A 13,237-nucleotide genomic window follows, 5' to 3' on the forward strand; every position below is an offset into this window, starting at 1 on the left:
AATGACAAAACACACATGAAGGAAGGACAGAGAGAAAATAATCACGATACAATTCATTCAGTCTCCTCCGCACTGCTACCTAAACCCTTTTATCTATTACTAAGAAACCACTGAGTGAAGAGCTCAGGAATATGCTCATGGTTGAGGAACAATTTTCAGAAACCTTTGAAATGCCAGGGTCAACACGAAACCATGGCTACACACTGGATCTGGTTTTCAGTGAAAGCTTCCATCCACTTGCTTTTGATGCACATTTTTTATTTCAACTTAAACAAACAAGTGGAAAAGCAAAATGCGAGTAAGTGCTATGGACAAAAGCTCCACTGTAGAGATGAAAAATTCCCGCAGAAAAAAAAAACATTGGATCCGTGTAGGGCGCTAATGAGACTAACCTTCCTCCATTACTACTTGACAAAAGCAACGACATAATATTTCCATCATTGGTTTGTTCATCTGAGGTTTTACACGTGCCCTCTTCTTCTGCTGTGGTTTAATGTTACGCAACTGTGCCACCAGCTGTTTGCACCCGACTCCAAATGCGTGCAAAATGGAAATGGAACAGGAGCAATTTCCTTTTCTTTGCCAATTCTCTGGAATTAGACTTCAGATTTGAAGGAAATCTGGCTGCTGACCTATGGCTGACCTATGATGCAGTCTCTCAGTCCCTGAAGTTTTGCGCCATTAACTCTTATTTGTTCTTCAAAACAAAAAAGTTCTGCCCGACACTTGTCTTGATAGTCCTTGAATGTGATATAGGCCATTTCAACGTCGGTTTTCATAAAGCTCTGGTCGTTCCCATCGTCCTCAGATTCCGTCCTTCCTTCCGTTTACTGCTAAACAGTGAATGCTAGCTAAGCTAAGACCATGAACAGCATGTGCGAAACACAGGCATGTTGGCATTATCAGCACGAGCCCGTGTAGCGGTGGCGAGCCAGTCGAGCGCTCTGCTAGCACCCATGGGTTTTAGCTCCCTTGCTTTTATGAGTTTTAATTGAAATAGCTAGACTGTGGAAATCAATTGCCCTCCAGGTAAATTAATAAAAGTGTCTAAATCTGAATCTGCTAGCATGCTGCTATTAGCATTCCGCTCAAGGAAACACTGCATTTAGCCTCATTTTCATCTTTCAATGCAAAAATGAGAATGATAGGTAACAACAACAAAAAAGATAAAACGGGAGCAAGGTATCTGTGATTATTGTGTGGATTATGTTCTCCATTATTATTTATAAAAGGAGATCAAGTCTAAGTTTTAATTCATATTTGAGGCAGTCCCATTCTGCAGGTTTCTCTCTAAAGATGTAACCATATCCCAGGCTGCGCTTCTGACGGCGCATGAAATTGAAAGGTGATATTGAAAGGGCATGATTTTTCTTTTCTTTGGAATTGTGACATACAACGAGGACACACAACACTGTGCGGGTGCACAGAGAGAGGGAGGACCAACGAGCTGAAGCAGGTGACAGCAGGCTGAGAGCAACGTGCTGCTGCCAAGAAAAACCTCATTCCCACCGTGCTATTGCTGTGGCAGACTTGAACACCCAGGAGTGATCGGGAAAAAAATACATAAAGGAGTTATGTGTTTTTATACTATGCCTCTTTTATACAGCAGCTCACCTGGAAGCATATAAGAATCTGACAGGATGACAAAGGACTGATTTGCAGGCTGTCACCCACAGTATATTCACCTGTATCTCTGCGCTGCAGTTTCTGACTCTATGGGGTCTTGATAGAATACAATAAAAAACAAACATTACAATCCGACGCAGGAGGGTTGAAGTGGTTTCTGCAGTACCTACGTTTTGACAAGAAAATAAATGCTGACATCTTAAAGTTGTCTGTTATTCTCTTTTGAGCGATTCATCAAGGTTGAGTCTGAAGTTCAACCCGCTTTTTTCTGCGCTGAAAACACAAAATCATTGAAAACAGTCTTTAAGCACTGCTTTTATTATTGGGATTTCTTTCATGTTAACATGGGTTCAACACGAGGTTTGTACGTCCACGAATCATACACACAATAATGATTCATGTTGGACTTCAGAGAGACTCATTCGTCGTGGTGGCTGTTCCTTCGGTGTGACCTTGAGAGCTTTCAAATGAGTTTTGCCGAAAGAAGCATTAATGCAATGCACTAGTATTTAAATTCATAGCAGTATGTGAAGCTATCTAATGCCTGTGCAGAATCAAACACTTAGTTTTTCCACAGACCTCTGGGCACTTTTCCCTTCCACAGGGAGACGGATTGTATTTTTTCCCCCATTCATCCTTTTTTTTTAATTTGAAATTAGAGATCAATTGCTTTCTTGTCCGGAAAACAAGGCTATTTTACCCCTTGTCAGTTTTAATTTGATAATTCTCACTAATATAGTCAACACTGGGACCCTGTGTCACAGCAGGAAGCAAAAGCAACGGGTGCCAACGAGAGAAGAGCAGATCAAAAAGAGAGACCAATTAAAGGTTGCAACCACTCGTTATTTTCATAATTATTTACTTGTTCTATAAAAAGGTCAAAAACATAGTGAAAAATGCAAGATCCACTTGCCTAATAATTCTTTTTTCACAAATCCAGAAGGCGAAACGAACAACTCAGTCGGGCACTTTTGCTTGATTAATGACTTAAATCACTAATAAGTTATGAAAATTATTTTGAATTAATTTGCTGTTGATTGTCGTATCACTTCATTGGCAAATTGAGGCCAAAATAAACACAATAATGAGGTTTTTGCAAGTGGCAAGTAGAGTCCTTTTCTCAGAGACGGACGTCTTTTTGCAACTAGTGGAGTCTCCCCCTGCTGGTCATTAGAGAGAAAACAGGTTTTAGGCACTTCCTCGTCGGCTTCACTCTCCGAACGCGGTGCCTACGTCCATTTCTATACACAGCTTATGGGTTTTCACTATGTCCTCCACCATATAGATCCCTTGTCCCTTAAAAAGATAGGGAAAAAGACAGAAAGCAGGTCAGCAAAACTGTAACGCCCCCTGACTGAGTAATGGAGAGGCATTTGCTCCACTTGCCCAATTGCTCAGGCGCCGATGAAACAACTGCGAGTCGTACAATGCTGCTTTCTCCTCTTTAAAAAAAAAAAAAAAAGAAGTACAGTCACGTTCTCTTCCTGTCTCGCACATCCCCACCATCAATTTTTCATTTCATTTAACTTCCATCCATCCTCTCACAGCGACCGATCTGCTCGGCCCGTGATGAAGTCCTCATCACTCTCCTTTACCCGTCCCACCCCCTGGCACCGCCCGGACAGATCCCTGCTCCCCGTGGGGAGTGTTCCTTTTCCCCCAAAATATGTCGGGCACAGTGTTGGTTGAAGCTCCACCCCGCCCCTGCGTGGCAAAAACACCCCCTCAGGAGCGGCACTTACAATTACGGGAATCAAACACACGAGACGTGGTGAGGGGAGTGGGTGGATGGGGGGTATGTGTGCACTTTAAGATGACTTGCTGCATTAGGCTGCGGAGGGGAAGTATGGATAATCAGCATTCACAGAAACCCAGAGTGAGTCCGGCCTCCACACTGTACTGTGTTTTTGAGTGAAAGAGTGGATGAATTGTCATGTTACCATTGAAATGATGTGCAAGTGGCACATTTTCAGTACATAAAATAAGTTAAATCAGTGCATGTTTGCAATCCCCCCCCCCCACCCCCGCCCAACATATTCAAAAGGACAAGACAAGATAACATCAAGCACCAGAGGACCACTGCTGCTTCGCATAAAAGATTCTTCAGATTCATTTGCACCCTGTTGCGGTTTTATCAGCTACTATGGTGATAAAGAGCAGGCTGCCATGCAACAAGGGTCCCTTGTTTCTGATGGAAAATCTGTTTCCATCATCACTTATCATTTATCACAGTCTCTCTCTTTTTTTCAATGTCAACTTTTCCATCTCTCTCTTTTTTTGACAATACATTAGTATGACAACGGATGGAAATCCATCTGGTGGGTGAAAAAAGCGACTCGGTGAGTTGATAAACACGTTGGAAATATGGTTATGGTTGGGGAACTATATAACTTAAGGTAAGTGACACGGTTACAGTTAATTACATTAATGTATATGAGAACGCAAATATCCACAGATGTTGCTCCGGATTAACGGCGAGCAAGTGGGTGCTCCACCAAAAATGTAATAAAACGATCTTAATTTTTTGTAATTGTGGCAGTTCTTTTTGTTTGCCAGCTGTATTTGTATTATTGTATTCACATATGTAGGTCTCTCAGCTTAACCCTAGTTGATTTTCCATAAACTGACCAACCGATTAATCCTCACATTATGAAACTCAAATAAATGATGGAGTACACTATGCAGTACTTCAGTCACATACTGTACATACATCACCCTGGCACATACAGCTGCACGTGGAACGTTGGTGACCAGTGGTCAATTGGACAAGTGTAAACAACCTGTATAAACAACTGGGACGTGGCTTTTGAATCAGGCTTTTCGTCTGCCGAAATGCCGGCTGATTGACATTTTGTTGTGTTTACTTCAATAAAATCTTTCATCATTTTGAAAGCTCACATTTTCTTCTTCTTCCTGTGGTGTAAACAGGGCCTGTTTATGCCCCAGTTCTGTACCAAGATCAACATCAAGATCAACTGTACGTCGCGCTGCAATTCGACATAAACAGAAGAAAATCCTCGAACAGAGATCATAACTGATGAAAATATAGCTTTTCCAGTCAAATGATTGTGAATCTAGGAGGAGAAGTTCAAGAGTTTATTCCCCTTGAAATCAGGGATGGGGCTCAGGGGCTCTCTCAGATGAGGATGGACGACATGACAGCTCCCCAAAGTGAAGCCCTGATCGCCACCTGGTGGCTGGCTGCAGGACAGGTCGTGAACCCCGTCTCCTCCATGTTAGCAGACCAAATACAAAACTGAAAGAACACATTAAATATAATTTTCTCAAAGATGTAATTTTAGGTAGTTCTAATCACAATGGTGTATGTTCAAGAGTACATGTGTCTGATAAGTTTGGTTTTAATTAGTTATTTGATTTTTTTAGATTTTTTCGGTGTGAGTGAAACGTCATGATTGACAGCTGAGACTGACTCGCTTTTGGTCGAACAAGATTGGACGAGTACGCTTTATAATCAATATTCTGTGCAGACACTGACTCCAAATTACGTCAAAAGGGTAAAATTGGAAATGCCAGCCTGAGACTGTATATTACGATGTACGACATGACAGCTCCCCCTAATTGAAGCCATATCATCTTGATCGCCCCCTGGTGGCTGGCAGCAGTAAAGGTCATAAACGCCGCTAAAAAATTTAAGGTGCACATAAAATGATTTTTTTTCACAAATACAGGTTGGTCAAATTCCTCGATACCGTAGCTGCGCTCCACCATAACTCCTGTACAGACTCAGGCTCCGGATGACATCAAAGGCACAAGATGGCGGCACCCGTATCCAAGGATATCTTAGCTTCATTGTTGTACAACAGGAGGAAGTCTTTTACAGTGTATGGCTCCAGCTTCTCAGGATTTGCTGTTGTTTAATTTTAATGATAAAAAAAAACGAATATATTTTGTTGTTGTTCAATATATATTCTAAGATCTCAGGCTCTCTTACTGATGGATGTGTCCTTTGTTAAAATATATATTACTTGGTCGTGCTAGATTTACTGTATATGTGTAGTATTTCTAGGGCAGTGAAACATTGCCTTTCAGCCTGGTGTTAAGTTACTCTTCCAGCAGATTTTCCTCCTACATAAAAATGACTTTTTTTTAATCTACTCATAGATCTGTTCTGTGTTATTTTATCCCATAACATGCACATACTGTAAACCTGACTCATACCATTTACATTTGCTGAGGAAAAAGTGGGGGAGTGAAGGGAAGATGCCCTCTCCTCTTTTCCCTTTACATTTTAGTATTGATTCGAATGAAAATGGCATATGCGGCAGAATCACTTTTCCATTCATCACGGCTGCGGATAAGAATAAAGCCACGTACACCGCAATTGATCACAGTGGCAAAGCAGAAAAGAAAACGCGTGGCACGGCCCCTCTCGAGGGTACCACACCCCCGCCGGTGCGGCCGTTGTAATGTGATAGATGACTTTATGGATAAATTAAACAATAAGAACGGAACTAATGTGTGTAATCGTTACGGGATATGACAGTGAAATGTGTGCTATAAAAAGAGATGTATGGCAATAGAGTCACGCCGCGTTCACCATTCCTTACTTTGATCATTTCCCCAGTTAAATGCTCTCTCCTCTTCTTTTTTTTTTTACAAACTCACTCTTGGCATTGTCCTCTACTTGTATTGAGACTTCAGGCATCTAAATGGAAGGAAAAGGTTTCTGTGGTATTGGCAGAGTAAAGACATGGTTATATAAGGGAAGTGGCTATCCAAAAGCCAAGGGTAAAAAAAAATAAAAATACCGAAAAGCATGTGTTTCCAACAAGAGGCCCACTTCATAATGTGGCCTCAGGAATGAAAAGACGTAGTAAAGAAGAAAAACTAAAAAAACTCCAGACGCTGGGATCGTGGCCGCACTCAAAAGGACAGAGATAGAAAATTGCTATCCAGAAGAGAAAGCAGCCATTCTACCTTTTGTTTGAGATTTTTTTAAGTGTTAATGAGCCCTCCGTGTGGCAGCATTCGGGTCCAGGACGGTTGGAGGAAAACCCCCCGCCGCATGTTGCCAAAGAGGCAGGGAGGCAATCAGTCAGGCCGAGAGTTGACACGGCACCCGTGGGGGCCGACGGCTCGGTCCTCTGGGAAGGTCTCTCTCTTTGATAAACGCTGACGTTTGTTGAGCTGCGCCGTTCCTCCGTTTGTTCTACCGCACTATCACAATCCCTTTATGCTCACTACCCTTTTGTTTCCTCTGCTGCCTCTCGTCATTTCTTACGTTCTTCAGAGGTGTTGATTTTTGGTACTTTATGGTGCTAATGAGTCCTCGTCTCTCCGAACGCACGTGGCGGGTGAACCACAACAAATACAATAAGCGCATGACAAATCTTTTGATTATACAGACGGCGTGTTGGAAGGGTCCTCCTCTTATTGGCACACTCCAAAAGAAGTGGTGGATTCCTGTTCAAATGAGCAGCCATTATAAAAACATAGTGACTTCACGTGAGTCGTCGAAGTCGGTCAAAAGACAAATGTTAATAGATTTGTTTTCGTTTTTGACTCCTGTCTATCCGGCGAGAAGTTTGTCGCCGACACCTATAGATCCTACGGAGACACTTGTTCGGCGGATGCTCACATGCCTGGTTCATCAGTCGGACGGAACTCAGGACAGGAGGAGTTCAGACGGAGGCTAGCGTCTTAAACTGCTCATTTGCCGAGATAATGGATTCACAGGAGAGTGCTTTGTGCTTCCGCAAGCCCGGCCGCAGCCGCGTAACTGAAATAAACACATTGCCTCTTGCAGGAGAGCAACGAGATTTCCAAGGTCTGTTTACACTGTGCTCTTTCAATGCGGCCAACACGTCGTCGAGCGAACGTCGAGAGAGCCTGTAAGATTTAAAAATCCCCCCCCCGCTATCAGGTTACACATAGTGACCCAAGCGAATTCAGATTTTTCTCCTGAGAAACAAGGAAAAAAATGATACTGCAAGGGAGACGTTTTTGACAAAATTCACTGCACCACCGTCTTTCACATGCAGTGGCTCAATTACCACAGTTCCCTTGTTGTATTGTGATTGATAACGTATGTTCCCAGGCCTAGGTTAAATCTCAAACATCCTTTCATTACCTCCTGAACTCTCCCCATGTATCATGCCACTTCCTTTCCCCATTCTTCTGCAGTGTGCACTAGTCGCAGCCAGCACACATGTGGTTAATACGATGATGATGTGCAGACCTCCGAGTTCAGTAGGGTAGGGGATTTGGCGTGGGCGTGGGCGGGCGGGCGGGCGGGCGGGGGGATACAGGCCCCAGTCGACTAAAATAACCAAATAATTGGAATTTCTAAAAACAATGGTTTCCTGACTTCTCCGCGACCCCTCACCTTATCATTTAAGGGTCGCGAGGCCTAAACTTGAACCCCGCGTACTCCAGAGCATTTGGCGAGCTGCCACCTCAGGTTAACCCCGCAGCCGGCAGCCTGCCACAAGAGTTACAGGCCTGTCATGTGCGACTCGGCGGATGTGGGCCGCTCAGATAAGCCCTCCCACTGGATGGCTATTGGATTCTGCTTCCATCCACTCTCTCCCTTCTGGCCTGAAATGCAGTTGCAAAAGCTGAAAAAGCCACACGTGACATTTACAAAATGGTATGTACGACTATAGCATTCACCATTGTTTCATCGCATAGTGAGTTAAGTGTGCAAGCCACGTCCTCTCTTAGAGATACAAACAACGCAGTATGTTGAGTGGACACACTACAGGTAATGATGTGAAACAACAAACCTGTTGCTCCTGGTCGGTACCAGGGAAACAACAGCTAGTTACCTTGGTTACAGATCTCTATCTCCCGCTTGCCGTGTACTGCAAAGAGGAGAGAGTGGTGGACAGAGTGGTAATGGCATTATTAAAAAGGATTTCTGTCCGTGTAGCCTGCGAAAATGAAAGAAACGCAAGAGATCAGTCGTCACATGGTTCGGACACATGCACATCTGTGTCAAGAAATGAACTGGGTTTGAATTCAGGGGCTTACAACGAGTAAAGATGAGCAATTAATCTGCAATATATCTTAATATATATATATAAAACCACAAATTGTATTCACTGTGATTTCATTTAACACATTTGAATTATTTGAACCAAAGTTAGATGAAGGATTATCAAAGACATCAGTATAGCACGTAGCCTTAGCCCGCTTATTTGGTCAAATATGCAATTATCTACAGTTAATTTCTCCGCAGTAATTAGTGTTTCTCTAAGGAGCTGTGAACTTTGAGCTTACTGTAATTAGACTGGTTCGGTATCTCTATCTCTTGTTAATAATGCAGGATGAACACACGACGCACAGCTAAAGTCCCATCTAGCGCCGGCATGCTATTGCTTATTTTAGCAAACTAGGGCTAACATGCCTAGTTAGCCTTGTCCGCTAGCTTCCACCTCATGAATGATATACTGTACAATACATCCATTTCCATGGTACTAAACTTTCGATAAAGGCTCATGACGTTCTCGAGTCAGCACAGCCTCACAGAAATTGACAGCGTGTTTCCTAGCAACCCCAAATGTCAGTCAAACCCTGCCATGACTCGGCCAGAGGCTTGAAGCTCCCGCAAATAAGTCCAAAAATGGTATAATCATATTTTGACAAATGGAAAACGTGTTGAAATTGCCTTCAACTGCCTTCTGTTTGACTTTCAAATGTCCAGTATGTTGGCTAAATTGTGTTGTCTCTAAAACTTTATCATAAAAGTCAGTTGGGTTTAGATTTGCCTCTTTGGATAATTTCCTTGTTCCCTTTGTAGCTGATCGCTGCTTTGTCCTCTCAAAAATAAATATGAGGTCTAGTTCATCTTCTTAAAAATCTCATCCACTCCTCCTCCTCATCACATTTAATCATTAGATAGTATTTTGTACACACTTTTCATAGGTAGGCCCACAAAAAACAACCAAAATAAGACCCTGTCAAAGTTTCTTTGTCTTCATTCTGCCATTTGTTAGATCTTATAAGCAAGTAGAGGCAGGGAAGACAAAATAACGACGAAATATAAATAATGTGAGAGCATGAACACCTCGATACAGCATCAAAATATACTCCCGTCTGCAAAGCTCGGACCCCCTGCTGCTCACCGTTTATTTTGCTGTATTGAAGTTGAGAGCAGATTTATGTTGAGCTCCACTCGCTTGAACAGAGAAGGAGAAATGTTTTTTTTGTTCTCACCTTCAGTTTCTTTCCCCCTCAATCTGCGTTCTGTCATTGATTTTGCTGTAATATCCCGGCGCGTTTCTTGAGTGGATTCATTACTCTTTTTAATCTGAAACCTGACAACAAAGGAACACCGTCACATTATTATTACACATAGATATGTCTTCTTAACACAACTTTGATCTTTGCTCTTCATCATAGCAAAAGATTCATTTTAAGCATTGAAAACAAGCAGACGGACAGATGGAAATGAGTTAGAGAGGGAATTATTATGAATTTCAGTGAAACATTTACACTATTGTTTGTTGGAACTGTTCACCTCTCTGAAGGTCATGTTGAACTGCACTAATCTAAAATCATTGGGGGGGAAGCACTGGCTGCAGTTTCATAATGGTTTAAAAATTATGATTCTATGATTATGCTTATTTTAACTCCAGTTCTCATTTTATTTGCACTCACAAAAATAAATATTAGTGTTCATTGATGGCTGAAGCTATTCAGATGTGCACATATTTTCTGACTAATTTAGCTGTAGTGTAGCTGGTATGTTGCTCTTTATTAGTTCTTGCAGATCTAAAATTGCTCATTTTAGTTTTTGCTTAAATCAATGCCATTCGTGGGAGGCCATTAAATTTTTTCCGGCTTGCTGATTTTTTTTTTCCATGTCACATTATCTGTGTAGTGTTATAATTGTTTCGTCTTGTGTGTGCGGGTTAACCCCCCAAGAAATGTTTACAAAGGAAAATCCAATTACTCGTGATGCCGACACAGAACGCAGCATGTGACCAAAGACACATTCGGATGCCGTCAGTCACCGAGGAGCAATTTGTTGTTGGATTGTGACGCGGACCCGCGAGGTCGTGACAATTATGAAAGATCACAGATGCAATATCATTATTGCACACCACTTTCCACTCAAGTTGCATTCCCGTGAGTGAGACAAAGAGGGGTTTTGTGTTCACAAGGCATCGCTGCTGCCGTGGAAGCTCTACCTGTCTGCACACTTCCTGACTAGTGTTTTTTTTTTTAAATTTTTATTGAACACAGCATTAATGCACCCACAGGCCTCATCATCCAGGACGCCACAGAGTGACTCTCTAACTAAAAGGCTTCAATTGTTCGATTGTGTCCTCCTGGCTATGTCGCGGAGTGAAAAGTGAAGGGCTTGTGTGTGTGTGTGTGTGTGCGCGTGTGTGTCTGCGATGCAGAGCGTTATGTGCACAGTGAAAGAGCTAACTGTGAGAGTGTTGACAGGGATTCACATGAGCTCTGGCTCTGTCCGTCTTTGACGCACATTCATCATACACACAGGGCCTTGCGTACAAGAAGATTACACACATGCATGTACAATTATTTAAAGAAAAAAAGCTCTTTCTTCAGAGGGGCGACCGTCTGTCTCCACAACGTCAACTTTCCAAGAAAGTAAGAAAGGCAACTTTGTTTTCAGCATGACAACCGTTCATTTTTTGATCATAACCAGGCTTGAAGGTTTTGCACATTGAGTTTTTTTTTAAATGCTATATAACACAGAACCTCTCACACAGACACACACACGCCCACAAACACAGGGTACAGAAATATAACCTATAAAATCAATACTTTCACTGATGAGGAGCCGAGTCCCCCCCCCCACCCCCCGACCAGCATCTGTTTGACAGACAGACAGACAGTTGCGTCGGCTGGCGTCGAGTCTCGCCTCTGAGTGGAAATACTCCCCCTGCGTCATAACATTTACCTCAAGTCATCGTCGGGAAGGCGCAGGCACAATGGCTGGCAGTGCGTTTGGCTCGGCGGCGCCGCGCCTCACTCTGTTATTAGACGTCATTAGACAGGCAAATGTGACAGATGATGAGGAAGACAGCGCAGCAAAGGCCCACCCCGAAATAAGAAGAGAGAAGCCTTCTAAAAATCCCATCTCATTTTTGCCCACTCCACAAAAAAACACAATTTCTGCAGCAGCATTAAGCTGTCAGTTGTAAGTGTGGCGCCACAGACTCACGCTCGGGCTCCAAAATGCGGGGTGCAAGGGGAGGGGGGGGGGCCGGACAGGCTGTGGGTGAGCGTCTTACAGTAAGCTCACGGTGCCGTTCACATTATGTCCTGCTGGGAATGGAAACATGAAACATTGTACAATAAGTCACTCATGGGTTGTTGTTTTTTTTTACAGCACCCTCCAAATTGATACTTTTCCCACATGCTGTTGCAAGTCTGTGAAAATCCTCTGCTCTTGGCTCCAGCCCGCGAAGGAGCTGCTGCCGATCAACGCACTCCTCTCTGCCTCTTACATAAATAAATAAAACATTAATGAGGCCCCTATTTATCATTCCTCCCTTCTTTTTTCTATTTTTTTTTTCGATCTGCCTCCTACCCTTCCCTCCCGAAGTCGCTCTTTTCCACCAACTTCCTCTCCAGCTCTCTCTGTTATCGTCTGTGGTTTTAAGCTGTGACTAATGGTTTGCGGGAGCCTATCGCCAGGCTACCCAGCGACGGCGGAGACAGAGAACAGCCATCAGGAGGTTTGCCGTACAGTCACACACCGTCGGTATCGTGCGAGACTCATCCGGGCGCAGGGATTCAGAGCAGCAAAGTGCACGTTTCACTGTAAAAGAGCGTATGGAGTTGCATTTCCCCCTTAATTTGAATATACTTGCCCTTCTCATCGTGTCCTGGTCCTTTGACAGTAATAAATGTAACGCACACAGAACACATGAATAAATACATTATAGTCGTAAAGTCCTCGGAAAAAATAAAGACAAGTCCTGTAAACTACGTCACATAAAAAGTTGTATGTTGCTACCATATTACACACCGGGCGACCAAGAGATGGACCAGAGCCTGACTGTTAACATGTCATTTGATCATACATTTGTTTTAAATGTTTCAAAAGAGAAGCAAAGACACCAGAAAATGACAAAAAAGACCAAATATGACATGTAAAAAGACCACAAATTTATATATATATATATACATATTGGGGGGGGGGGGTTGATGCCTTTTACCGGTCTGAGCCCAGGGGCCCATTCTCTCATAACAAACACGATATATAACAATTTTGTTTTGTACGAAAAAGACTACTCGATAACAGTGACTCACGATTAAAAGAAGTCCGTGATGCTTCTTCCATTGTTTGTGGCATGAAAGGACAAGCTGATGCACAATACAATATGTCCCTTTTGAAAAACCTTTGAAAAGGTTATTATTTTCATTTTCATGATATTCCACAGACTGTCCGGGCTGCAATGTTTTTCTGGGGTTCCAATGTACTCTGTTTAAAAGCTCACTCCAATTAAATAAGGTCTCGTCTTGCACTGGATGACTGATATAAGATACGATGATCCTTTACTAGTCCCACAATCGGCAAAAAAGCAGCAAGCAGGGTAGTAAAATCACAAAACATCGGGGAAAAAGTCATAAAGTAAACATGCCATATAGCATGCAGGCAAATATT

The 13,237-nt window shown here is 42.8% G+C and overlaps 1 long non-coding RNA gene across 2 annotated transcripts in view; it reads right to left on the bottom strand.

Moving 5' to 3' along the window:
* Nucleotides 1-1,910: 1,910 nt before the first annotated feature.
* Nucleotides 1,911-13,237, bottom strand: part of LOC124849735 — a 29,234-nt gene continuing 17,907 nt past the window's right edge. Inside the window, exons 3-6 of one of the 2 annotated variants that reach the window (XR_007030218.1) lie at nt 9,805-9,905; nt 8,415-8,519; nt 7,973-8,184; nt 1,911-2,922 (exon numbers count right to left, since the gene is read on the bottom strand). This is a non-coding gene — a long non-coding RNA (uncharacterized LOC124849735). Of the gene's footprint in view, nt 2,923-7,972; nt 8,205-8,414; nt 8,520-9,804; nt 9,906-13,237 lie in introns of both variants that reach the window. The other variant, XR_007030217.1, reaches the window with a different exon arrangement.

Source organism: Scophthalmus maximus, chromosome 20 (genome assembly GCF_022379125.1).
Source record: "Scophthalmus maximus strain ysfricsl-2021 chromosome 20, ASM2237912v1, whole genome shotgun sequence".
Lineage (NCBI taxonomy): Eukaryota > Metazoa > Chordata > Actinopteri > Pleuronectiformes > Scophthalmidae > Scophthalmus > Scophthalmus maximus.